Genomic DNA, 13,069 nt, shown 5'->3' with positions numbered 1-13,069 from the left:
TTTTCCTGGCCCAAAGCGACATGTCAACGTTTCGGCCCATCTTAAGAGTAGAGATGCAACATGGCCAGGCCGCGGTCTTGTGGACGCTCCCGGCTCGCATACAAGCGTTAGCTGCAAAGCCTCGGATGGCAGTATCTGAAGAAAAGAAACAAGGCCGTGTGTGGTCTGAGTTGCAGCTTCTACGGAAGATTACACTCTACTACAGTATTTTTTCTTTCTTTCTTTGACAGGTCTGACTCGGATATCCAAACGATTACACTACAATAAAATAAAGGAACTATTGCGTTCTTACCCCTATTTTAATGTTCAATTGTGATTTTACCCCTATTTCTATCATCGTTGTAATTTTACCCCTGTTTTTTTAAAAACGAAGCTTAAGTTTACCCCTACTCCGGGAACAACAAGTAACGGTGTTAAATGGGCTCAGTAAGGACAAGTTTGCCCATACGAAGTTGCCCCTACTTATCTGAATACATTGTGATTTTACCCCTGTTTTCTAAAAAAATTGGCAGTATAATTACACAACTTGTTACATATGATTCCACACAGCATGCAAATATAGATAGATAATATCACATCAAATGAAAGTGTAGCAAAAGTATCCATACAGTACCAAGCCTCATCCAACATACAAGTCCAACAAAAGCGGTAGTTAATAGTGAGATATTACATGTTCAATGTCAACATCATATTCATGCATCTATTCCCAACAATGCACCCAACCTCCCTCCTCTTCCTCTTCCTCTTCCTCTTCCTCTTCCTTCTGTTCTAGCCCCTTCTGCTCCTTCTGTTCCAGGTCCTACACTTGCACTTCCTCTGCCTCTTCCCCTTCCACTTCTCCTTCCCCTTGCACTTGTAGTTGCAGTTGCACTTCACATGAATGGAGAAAATTGGTTCGGTAAACAACTTGGCTAAATAAGCATTTTTTCAAACAATAATAACTTTCTAATAGAAATTCTCTATTATGAAACTTTGTAAAAAAATGAAACATCAAAACAAGCACAAGTTACAAATGAAACAGAAACAACCTAAAGATATGACAATGTAAACCATCACTATTTAAAAGGGTGCTACGATAGTAGACTGCTGGCTCTACTGCTATGCAAACAAGGCCGTTGCCTTTATTATACAAAATTGCAAATTTATTATACAACTCTTTGACTCTCTGGAAGAACACCGTTGCCTTTCTAATGCTAAAATTCAGGTCCGTCAGTTAAGCAGTGAGTGGCTAACCAAGGAACTAAAGCAGAAAGCTGCATACTGGAAGCAGGGGGGAAATTCAGAGCCATCAGGGAAGGTGTCGGGTTCATAAAACCCGGGGTCCCTCGGGGACCGGCTTCCACGCCAAGGCTCGACCCAAGAGTCTAAAATGACAGGGCGGAAGGGCGGCCCAGTCACCGACCGGAAGGTCTGGCCGAAAAGGGACAGCGCCCACTCGTCGGCTACTTCGGCCCACCTCTCCGACCGGAGCGTTCGCTTTGACTCCAGCCGCCTCTGAACAGCCTCTCCGATCAGAAGGCCTGGCCCAAAACACTACTTCCGACTCCGACCCCGCATCTTCGACCCAGGTTCGCAGGAACCCTGCTCATCGCTCTTCTCCGACCGGCACACTCAGAGCCGACTGGAGCCATCCGACCAGGGACGCCCGCTCGGTGGGAACCAGAAGATGTGCGGAGAAGAGCAAGGCGAGGCTCACAAGTCAAAACCACTGTACCAGGAACCATACCCTGCACGGAATATTACTAAGTAGCAACCCTGACACAAACAGTATTATAGGCGCCGACATCTCCCTCTACAGTATTGTAGGCGCCGCTAGAACACCCATACGGTAAGGTCCCCCACGTGCCTCTGGGCATCGATAGCGGTATGGGCGTCGAGATTTATCGTACCGGGTGAACATAGTGAGACCCCTCACATGCCTTCAGGCAACAAACAGTGTTTGCAGGTACCGACGTCTACTATCCCTGAAAAATGCAGCACGACCTCCCTGACATTCTACAGTGACATCAACAGTGTTGTAGGCGCCTACCATTATCTTGTACCCACCGGCGTGGGCAACAAGGCTCGGTAGACGTGACAACAAGGCTCAGTAGCATACGTACCCTCACCCTCTCACTTGTAAGGCCATCCCCTTTATCTATAAAAGGGGGCGCGCCCCTCCAACAAAAAGAGAGCCCTTTTTGAAGATAACAAGCACCGATCAAGTTCACTAGCACATTTCCTTTCCTTTAACTGTCCTATGTAACTTTGTTCTCACTCCTAACCGAACGCACCCCACCACGACCTATGGCTATGAGCAGCCGAGCCCCACGGGCCATGCCCAGGCTCTTAAAAAAGCTACAGCCTACGGAACTAACGGGCAGGTGCAAAAAAGAAAGGACAAAAATAATAGCTACACCAGGATAAAAACAAGGAACGAATATTGATTCTGTCACAGAGAACATGACTGATGTGTTCATTAATACAAAAACTGTTCACACAGGGGCTCACCCACGAACGACGAGCGTGGGTCCTAGTCGGACATTTCCGACTGAAGCTCTCCGAACCCCGTCACTCAAGCCATCAAGGTGAGCATGTGTTCATTAATACAAAAACTGTTCACACAGGGGCTCACCCACGAACGACGAGCGTGGGTCCCGATCGGACATTTCTGACTAAAGCTCTCCGAATCCCGTCACTCAAGCCATCAAGGTGAGCACTATCAACCCCCTCTATTTCCTTACAATCATTTCATACATCCATACGCGCATTCATTCCATACCTCCCGGACGATTCGGGCCCTGAACCGCCCGGGGGCTCAGGAACTAAGCATCGCATGTGCAGCGAAATGCATCATAACGTTCTGTGTTGCGTCACAAAGCGGCGGTTGCATCATTCGATATGAGCAACCAATAGAGCCAGGTGAGAAAAACGTAGATGAGCCCTGTACGGCCCTCGCTCGGTCTGGCAGACCGGGTCATCTCAATCTTCTTGTTCGATCCTAAACCTCTCGCCAAACCCATAGAATCTCCATCGAGGGAAGGCCGTTAGGCCACCCGGGTCGATCTCCAGAATGACCCAGGCATCTGCCGGGTTATAGGTAAAGGAGTAGTGGAATGTCACAAGAGGGCTATGTCGACCCCATCACAAATGACGAACCCGGATTCCACTCGATCACACCCATTAGCGAACTCACCGAGTGCGTCACTCGAGCCCGAGCGATCGGGACAAGAGACAAAACTCAGCCCCTCTGGTTGTGAGGAATCGAGGATGGGGTAACGCACACAACTCACACCGACCCCTACTATGGCCCAACAGGGCTCGGGGGCTCAAGACAAAAATCCTGGGGCTGCGACCCCAAACTCGCCCCTTCCGACTATGCTCCAAAAACCTGGGTTTGTGACCCTGATCTCGCCCCATCCGGCTACGCTTCCAACTGCGCTCCAAAAAACCTAGGTTTGCAACCTCGATCTCGCCCCATCCGGCTATGCTTCCGACTATGCTCCAAAAAACCTGGGTTTGCGACCCCGATCTCGCCCCATCCGGCTACGCTTCCGACTGCGCTCCAAAAACCCGGGTCTACGACCCCGATCTCGCCCCACGACTCCAACTCACCCGATCCCATGGCGCGCATCGGCGTCAGGATCAGTGAGCTCTATTTCATCCAAGACTGACTCCCTCGCTTGATCCCACGGCGCGCATCGACGCTAGGATTAGTGAGCTCTATCTCGTCCAAGACTGACTCCCTCGCTCGATCCCACGGCGCGCATCGACGCTAGGATTAGTGAGCTCTGTCTCATCCAAGACTAACTCCCTCGCTCGATCCCACGGTGCGCATCGATGCTAGGATCAGTGAGCCATGTCTCGTCCAAAACTAACAGCCTCACCCGATCCCACAGCGCGCATCGATGCCAGGATCAGTGAGCTCTGTCTCGTCCAAAACTAACTGCCTCACTCGATCCCACGGCGCGCATCGACGCCAGGATCAGTGAAGCTCTGTCTCGTCCAAAACCGTTGACTGACTCCCTCGCTCAATCCACAGCACGCACCGACGCCATGATCCACGAGCTCCCTCTCACCCAATCTCTCAAAACGACTAAAAAACCGCCTCGGCTGCACAACAACGCCTTGGTCGACAAAACTCCGTCTCAAACGAAAAAACTCCTCCACTGACAACACAGGAAACCCCCCAGACGGTTCTGCCCAAACCGCCCAAGGGCTCAGGGGCTACACCCACGGTGCGCTCGCGCGCACCCACCGACAAGACAAAAATCCCCCGGACGATTCTACCAGAATCACCTGGGGCTTGGGGGCTCCTGTTGGGTTCATAAAACCCGGGGTCCTTTAGGGACTAGCTTCCACACCAAGGCTCGACCCAAGAGTCTAAAACGATAGGCCAGAAGGGTGGCCCAGTCACCGACCGAAAGGTCTGGCCGAAAAGGAATAGCGCCCGCTCATCGGCTACTTCAGCCCACCTCTCTGACTAGAGCGTTCGCTTCGACTCCAGCCACCTCCAGACGGCCTCTTCGATCAGAAGGCCTGGCCCAAAACACTACTTCCAACTCTGACCCCGCGTCTCCGACCCGGGTTCACAGAAACCCTGCTCACCGCTCTTCTCCGATCGGCACACTCAGAGCCAACTAGAGCCATCCGACCAGGGACGCTCGCTTGGTGGGAACCAGAAGGTGTGCGGAGAAGAGCAAGGCAAGGCTCACAAGTCAAAACCACTGTACCAGGGACCATACCCTACACGGAACAGTACTCTGCAGCCACCCTGACATAAACAGTATTGTAGGCGCCGACATCTCCCTCTACAGTATTGTAGGCGTCGCTAGAACACCCATATGGTAAGGCCCCTCACGTGCCTCTGAGCATCGATAGCGGTATGAGCGCCAGGATTTACCGTACCGGGTGAACATAGTGAGACCCCTCACATGCCTTCAGGCATCAAACAATGTTTGTAGGTACCGATGTCTACCATCCCTGAAAAAGGCAGCACGACCTCCCTGACATTCTACAGTGACATCAACAGTGTTGTATGCGTCTAGCATTATCTTGTACCCGCCGGCGTGGCAACAAGGCTCGGTAGACGTGGGCAACAAGGCTTAGTAGCATATGTATCCTCATCCTCTCACTTGTAAGGCCATCCCCTTTATCTATAAAAGAGGACGCGCCCCCACCAACAAAAAGAGAGCCCTTCTTGAAGATAACAAGCACCAATCAAGTTCACTAGCTCACGACCACAGAACCATCACGTTCGGACTCCAAGCACACACTTGAACACTTACTCATAGCGCAGCTCCCGTCACTCCCGGCCCTTTCGACCGGAGCCGACCGGGCCTCCTATACACCCCTTCTTTCTCCTTCTCATTTGTAACCCCACAGCAAACTTCGAGCACCTGGGCTCAGGAATAAAGTCACTAACCGACCCAAACTGGACGTAGGGCACGTTGCCTGAAACAGTATAAATCCTATGTCATTGAGTGCTAGGCCACCTCCGATCACAACATACGGCAAAACTACAAATATTCACTAGTTGGTCACTTTCTGCACCAACAGAAGGTGATAGCAATACTGCTTTCTTCCAAGCTCAAGGTAACAGCCGTATGAGAAGAAACAAGATTAGAAGCATTGAAGTGGATGGGGTGATGGTAACAAATCATTATGGCAAAGTCCAGGCACTGAATGATCACTTCAAAACAATCATAGGCACTGAAGGTAGCTCGGTGTGGCAATTTGACTGTCAGGCCTTGTATCAAGGCAGTCCAACGGCAATTGAGGACCTTGTTGATCCTTTCACTAGTGAAGAAACATGGGAGGCAGTGAAGGCTATGGACCGAAATAGTGCACTAGGGCCAGACGGGTTTGGCCCAAGCTTCTATCTTGTAGCCTGGGAAACGGTCAAGAATAGCATCATGTGCTTCATGGATGCCTTTCACAGAGAAGAAGTGCAACTGGAAAGGGCGAACAGATCATACATGGTATTGTTGCCAAAAAAGCCTGGAGCAACAACAGTCTTCGCTTTTCAGACCCATCTGCCTTCAAAATTGATGCGTCAAGATACTGACCAAGGTCCTGACTATAAGGCTGCAGACACAAATCAAGAAACTTGTTGATCTAGACCAGACTGGATTTATCCAAGGTCGATCCACACTGCTCGATCAGTTTGAAAACGCCACTAGACAACAAATCAACTATAACAAGAGTACAGTTGTGCCCATTCACATGGATGAAGAGACTGTTGGCTCTACTGCTATGCAAACAAGGCCGACTAACCATCAACATTTAAGCTGGGCTGGTTTCAGTTGCTACTTCTATTATTGATTTAAATTCAAGAAATACTTGCAATTGAATAAAAATCTAGAGTTGTAATGATCTTTTGAGTAGTCATTTAAATATGGCAGGCAACAGACATTAAATATGGCAAGCAACTACAACTACAACTGTATCATCTTTTGAGTAGTCATTTAAATATGGCAGGCAACAGACACTAATGAAATCCTCTTTTGAAATACAAATGAGCATGACTCACATTTTTTGGGCATTAATGTACACCTTTCCCTTCTCTTTATTGAGTTCAAACCACTCAGACAACTGCTCATCAGGTTTAATCTCAATAGAAGGTCTTCTAGAAATTTCATCCAATGCATGTCATAAACTTATGTACTGTTTTGAACCCCACATGTAGTGCTCGGCTATGAAATTAACTAGCTGCAGTAGGTCAAAGCTATGCATGTCAACAACTTGAGTAGGCAAGGTTCTACCCTGTTGCCATGATTTTGGTCCCCCATCAGGCAAACTGAAAAATGACAGAACTCTAACAACAAGGCTCATATCCATGTGATTTGGCCTACAAATCACATCACTGAATACACAGTTAGCTAAATCGCTCTACAGACAGAAACTCATTCTTCCTACAGATTGATACTAATTTTCCTACAGACCAAATCACATGAGCTCCAAATCTTACCTAGTCTCTTCACCAACATCGCATAAATCCTTCTCGTCGGGCTCGCTGCTCCTGTCCTCGCGTGGCGTAGCACCTGGAGGCCTGCCCGCTCGGGGCGCCTGCCCGCCCGACCACGCTGGGCCCTGTCCGCTCCCGCACCGCCTGGCCACCCGCGTCGCACAGAGCTGCTGCACGAATACAGAGTCATTTCCGAACATGGCAGATTAGGAGGAACTTCATGAACATACGAATACTGTTGAGCCTGCTTGTAAAACGAGATAGCATAAGCAGCGAGTCAGTGACCTACAATGGCTAGATAAACAACTTCCCACGAGCACAACCCTAGCTCACTGAGCCAAAGCTATAATCAAGCTGACATAGCCCACAGATAAGCACAAAACCAAAATCTAGCAAGTAAGCTACGCATAATCCATAGACAGCAAGGGTGTTGTTGCCCTCTCGTGGCTGAAGCCACGACCAATCAGCCGCACACAGCCAGCCAGCTCGTGGAATCTTTAGGCGTGAGGCACGGGCCTGCATCACTAGCTAGGTCAACCCAGTTCCAATCGAAAGTAACAGCTATTCATACACCAGACGCGCGCGCTGGGCGTAGGGGACCGGGATTTCGAAGCTAATGAAGAGCAGACCGAGGAGAATCAGGAGGTCGCGGGAGGAAGGATCACTCACATGGCGAGTTGGCGACTGACCTAGGCCTGGCTCGCCCCTAGCCGCCGCTCACCACAGGCTGGCGCGCCCCGCGCTATGCCACCACACCACAGGCCCCGCGCGCTACCCCGAGCGTTGTGCGCCGTCGCCCAGCTCGCCGCCGTCGAACCGCGCGCCGCTGCCAGGCCCGGTTCTTCGCCCCGACGCACGAGAGAGAGCGAGCGACCTGTGCCTCTGTATTCTTCTAAACAGATGACGAAGAGAATGAAGAGATAAGGGGCAATTTGGTCTTTTGCCTTTGTGTTTAGATATTTTGATTTTTTTAATTTATTTTTTTCCAAGTGCATTTAACGGTCATCCAAAACAGGGGCAAACGAAGCTTTCATTTCATAAAAGTGAGGGTAAAATCACAAAGAAAAAAAACAGGGGTAAAATTACAATTAGACTCCTGAACAAGGGTAAAAACACAATTTTCCCTAAAATAAAATATACAGTAGCTAATTGATCTAATATTTGCTAGACAAAGGAACATGGGCCTAGGTATCCATGACCTTAACATACAGAATATTTGCTGAGCAAATTGTTATTTAAGTTATATAATGAAGATGGATTAGGAAAAGGAACAAATAGCATAAAGATAAAATACCAACTCAAATTAAGAAGCTAGAGATCCATATTACTGGATGAGTTTAACTGGAGTGAACGGCCTTCTCTTTAGTAAAATCTAAGCTAGGGGACTGTTCCGAGGTCAGGTTTTGAGAAGACAGCTGGCTAGGAAGATGTCCTCCAAAGGCTCAATATCCAAACATACTAGCGGGTTCGCGGAGGCAGGTGACATTGTTATTATTTTTTTTTGGCTCAAAGACATATACGCACAAATTATTTGTGTTGTGCATGGGTACGGGTAGCAAAAGATAAATTCAAGATATGGACACATGAAAGTTGATCCTCACCATAGTATAGTACACTTCAAAAAAAAACGTTTGTAGATAGGAAGCATGAGAAATTCTGTACCAAATACTCACATAACTTTTTGCAGATATATCTCCACTTGAAAAAAATGGTAAACTAACCTTTTTGACCATTCAAGTAATGTAAGAACTTGATAAAGAGATACATATATGAGTCAGTATGGTAACACTGGGTAAGTCTGCGGTCCGTGTGGTTCCTGATGATGTAAGAACTTGATAAAGAGATACATACTACTATCTTTGTAGATGATTAATTGTAACTCGATAGCTGTAAGGCTGTCTAGCGCAGCGTCAGTCCCATATATGAGGAATTGTTACTGAAACTGTAGGGAAGCAGCGATTGTAAGCTCGGTTGGCAAGAAAATGTTGAGCACAGGATCTTTCCACCAGGCTAGCCTGTAGAAAGCAGCTGCTCTTCTCAGCTTGTATTTGCCATAATGTCAGTGGCTTGTGCAACCACCAGCAGTGCATGGTGCACCAGATTTCGATGCCTGCAAAAAAGGGTCTCCCTTAAGGTCATAAGTTGCTTACACATGCTGAAATGAAGTCTTCGATGACATATTGGATTAAAAGCAAAAAGGGTTATCAGGGTGTGTGATTAGGTTTCCCTGGTTTTGTCTGATGTATTACTGCTTACGAAGAAATGATTAATCACATGGTATGACACAGATATTCATATGAATGTACTGAACGAAGCAAAAAAGGGTCTCCCTTAAGGTCATAAGTTGCTTACACATGCTGAAATGAAGTCTTCAATGACATATTGGATTAAAAGCAAAAAAGGGTTATCAGGATGAGTGTGATTAGGTTTCCCTGGTTTTGTCTGATGTATTACTGCTTAGGAAGAAATGATTAATTACATGGTATGTCACAGATATTCATATGAATGTACTGACCGAAGAGGATGGAATCATGAACGACATTAAAAAAAAAGGTTCATGTATTTCTGAGAAAGGCCTAGAAAATGTGAAAAATCTCAGGTTTTATTGCTCTACAAATGGCTCACATGTGTTTTAGGCAACATAAGCCATAAGTGCCACCTAGATGCAAATGAATATGTAGGCATCCAACAAAGAACTCATTAGTTTCATGGTATGTCACAGATATGCGCACCTAAATTTACCAACTATAAGTCATGGAATAGTTATGAATGTCACAAAGCATGTACCATGTATTTCAGGGCAAATTGTCAGGTTTTGCTGTTTTGCAAATAAGCGCATATGTTTTGGTGACTTTGTTGATTTATTTATTTGTCTGAGAATAACTATCATCAAAGAACTCTTCTCTATGCAGGACAAATGAGAACATTTGTTTCTAGTCTCAAACTGAATAGATCCCCGCACTTTGCGCGGGGATGGAGGTATGATTTCTTAGCGTGCAAAATCAAATATAGGCTGCGGAAGAATGATATCCAAAATTCAAAATCAACAAAAGAGAAAAAGGAAAGGGACATAATATGGTAAGATCAATAATTGTAAATGTTTTGGTGGCTGATAGCCAAAAATCAAGAATCAGGTGCAATTGTAGTAAAGCAGCCGAAAACCTAAATGAAGGGCGTACCCAGTGCAGAGAGCTCCCGCTCTGTGCGGGGTCTAGGGAAGGGTGTTAGTGGCAAGCCTTACCCTCGCCTGTGCAATGCGAGGAGACCGCGACTCGAACCCGGGACCTTCCGGTCACAGGCGGTAAGACTCTACCGCTTGCACCAGGCCCGCCCTTCAGCCGAAAACCTAAATGAAATGACTACAAAATTTTCAGGCGAGATTGAGTCTTGTTCAGTTAAATTTGACCTCAAATTTAGAGCCAAGGGGATCAGTAAAACAGAAAAGTACCTACATTGGAAGATGTAGAGAAGACTATGGCAGAATAGATGCATTATAGAAAGGTGTATATAATCCCCAATGCCTCTGCATGTGCAATCAATCAAAAGCATCAGGGAGAGAATTAGAGCATTGTAAGAGTTACTCAAAATAAAAGCAACAACTCATTGGGATATAAGAAACAGAGCATTTAACTTGTGAAACTGACAAATTTGCCACCCAGATTGGTTTCTCTATCACCTTAAGCACAATTAGTATAGGAAAATATAAGATTAGTTTGTTGCCGCAGGGAGCTATTTGACCTATGATGAAATTAAACCGTCAAAAATGATTAAATAAAGATGAAAGGAATAGAGATTAAGGTGTAAATGGTCGCATGAAGTGCTCAAGTAGCACGCTCATGTAACAATGGAGAATAAGTATATGGTTTTAACTTTTAAAAGACATAGGTACCATTATTGTTGTTGTTCCAATGGTCATGGGTGTATTCGCAGTAAATACTAAATAACCACATAGAAGGGCATTTGCATAGGCTGCAAAACAGGATATATTTTAGGTGACGTGGGTACAGACCTATGGGAATTCCCTCAAAGCATGTAGACGACCTGAACACATTGTTAGATGTGCGTGAATGTTAGGAACGTAAGTACCTGTGGAGTATAAGTGGGTCATTGCTTGGTGCTAGGCTGTTAGCTGCATTTTGATAGTATTTATACCTATTGCTATCCTGAAAAGGATCAGATGCAGAATGAATATGTATAACCAATAATCAGGTTATGATGATACAGAAGAAGTATGGCTAGAAGCAAAAAAAAAAAAAAAAAAAAAAAGGAAAATAAGAATGCTGTAATGTCTAGAACTCTTGTTTCTTTGCTAAAATATGGGAACCTACCTTATTGTGTTGGAGAAGCATATCCTTCGAGTTTCAGTCCTAACGGACAACCCTGCACGTGTCATATCTGTTGTAAACAAAGAGCAGAGTTCGGTCATATGATGACATGCATAGTTTGGCCAGGTATGGACGGATGAATTTTACTGATCAGAGAAAAGGCAGTTTATTAATCATAGAAAAAACATTGTACTAATTCAAGTAATCATAGGAAAAGCAGGTGTTCCATAGCTGGAGGTAGAGACCTGGAGAATTGGGTAAACCTAAAACAATGGCAATGTCACGGGTGGGAAAAGGAGCGAATTTTTTATGCATGTGTTGATCCATTTCTTGCGTTTGTAGGGACCTATCATATAAGCAGGCTGGCCTTTGCCTGTCCATACATGAGGCATATTTGCTACATTTTTTAAGGTGTAGTCATACAGTAATAAGAAATGTAAACATCTGCATGGCTGGCCAAATAACTGTATCTTCAGATGGAGCTTTAAGTTTACCTTGTGTTAACTTAATTAATGCTTTATTAATAATGGAAACCTGACACCATAGCCAGAAATGCGATGTAATGAGCATAGCAGTAGGCAACATTACAGGGAAATAAAATTTTAAAGATGAGACCCGTAGTTATCGCCTGACCACTCGCTCAGGGTTTCTAAAATTGGCATTCAAAAAAATGTAATGCTGAAGTAGATGAGTCAATATTACCTAGATGCTCACGCTCAGGGTTTCTGAAATTGGCATTCGTAAATACAAAGCTGAAGCAGATGAGCAACATTATTCAGCCATTGATTGTTTGCGTTTCCTGTACCACAAAGCAAAACTAATGGATGTTTATGTACATGCATACTGAAGCTGCAAAGATAACACACGTTCAGGTATACATAAGCAACACAGAGGAATAGTTAGATGACTGCAAGGCGCCGAACTGAGCAAAATTAGCAAGCAAAGCCCTTTTGGGCATTTCACCGAGCACCTGAAGGGTACATAACACCAACAGCAAAGGAAACATTAGATGGGGACCTCATGGTACTCAGGAATGAAAGAGAAGCAATTTAAGAGACAACACCATCCCATCTATGGTAGGAGGTTTAAGCGCGAGAGAGGAAATGACAGTTTACCTCGCCGTGGACGCCAGATCGGAGCTCTGGTGTTATCCGCGCCGTCTGGGGAGGTGATCGTTCGTGCCGCCTTCTTTGCGCCGCCCGGGAGACCCGGGGTCGCGTAGGTGGTCGGGAGACGGTGCTCAAGCGACGGCGGCCGTGCTGTGAGCGGCCCTGGGGCGGATAGGACGAGGAGCGGAGGCAGTGCAGCGGCGCGAGGGAGAGCCGGAGGGGGCGCCGGAGGCAGAGGGAGGTGCGAGGGAGGGAGGCGGGGAGGAGCAAGCTAGGGCTGTGACGGCGGATGAGGAAGTGCAACGCGGCGCCGTGGCATCTATCCGTGGCAGTGTGAGGGCTTGGGTAGATGGGGACGGAACTTCGTGGAAGGTTCGCTGCAGGTGGCGATGTGCTGGGCGTCCTTTGCGAATCGAACGGACAAGAGAGAGAGAGAGAGATAAAGTTAACCTTGTGAGTTTCACATATGTATTTAAAAAATCAACTCAAAACTCAAATATAGCACTATTTGACCATACAAAGGAAGGAAAGAATTACATTGCAACCGTATCGAGTAATTGACAAGCTCTCGAATGATGCGTTCCTAGTTGGTTGTAATTGTGCCCATTGGTTTATTCAGTGAATCTGTAAAAAAATGATCTAGGTCGCCATTTACCAAAAACAACTCAGTCCTCATTAGTCATACTGTC

At 46.4% G+C, this 13,069-nt stretch overlaps 1 long non-coding RNA gene across 3 annotated transcripts; it reads right to left on the bottom strand.

The window, feature by feature from the left end:
- Window positions 1–605: 605 nt before the first annotated feature.
- LOC136533110 (uncharacterized) lies at window positions 606–12,731 on the bottom strand. Of its 3 annotated transcripts, none has more exons than XR_010778398.1 (8): window positions 12,387–12,731; window positions 11,974–12,241; window positions 11,275–11,341; window positions 11,033–11,109; window positions 10,395–10,469; window positions 7,616–9,056; window positions 6,950–7,116; window positions 606–870 (listed from the first exon to the last, which is right to left on the bottom strand). It is a non-coding gene; the product is annotated as an uncharacterized lncRNA (long non-coding RNA). The 3 variants fall into 3 exon arrangements; XR_010778396.1 differs by having other exon boundaries at window positions 10,399–10,469; window positions 12,387–12,729; XR_010778397.1 differs by having other exon boundaries at window positions 6,950–7,113; window positions 10,399–10,469; window positions 12,387–12,729.
- Between the last annotated feature and the right edge of the window lie 338 nt (window positions 12,732–13,069).

The sequence above is a fragment of the Miscanthus floridulus genome, unplaced genomic scaffold (genome assembly GCF_019320115.1).
Source record: "Miscanthus floridulus cultivar M001 unplaced genomic scaffold, ASM1932011v1 fs_786_3, whole genome shotgun sequence".
Classification (NCBI taxonomy): domain Eukaryota; kingdom Viridiplantae; phylum Streptophyta; class Magnoliopsida; order Poales; family Poaceae; genus Miscanthus; species Miscanthus floridulus.
Note: the sequence above shows the minus strand (reverse complement) of the source record. Positions and strands in the feature narration are given on the sequence as shown.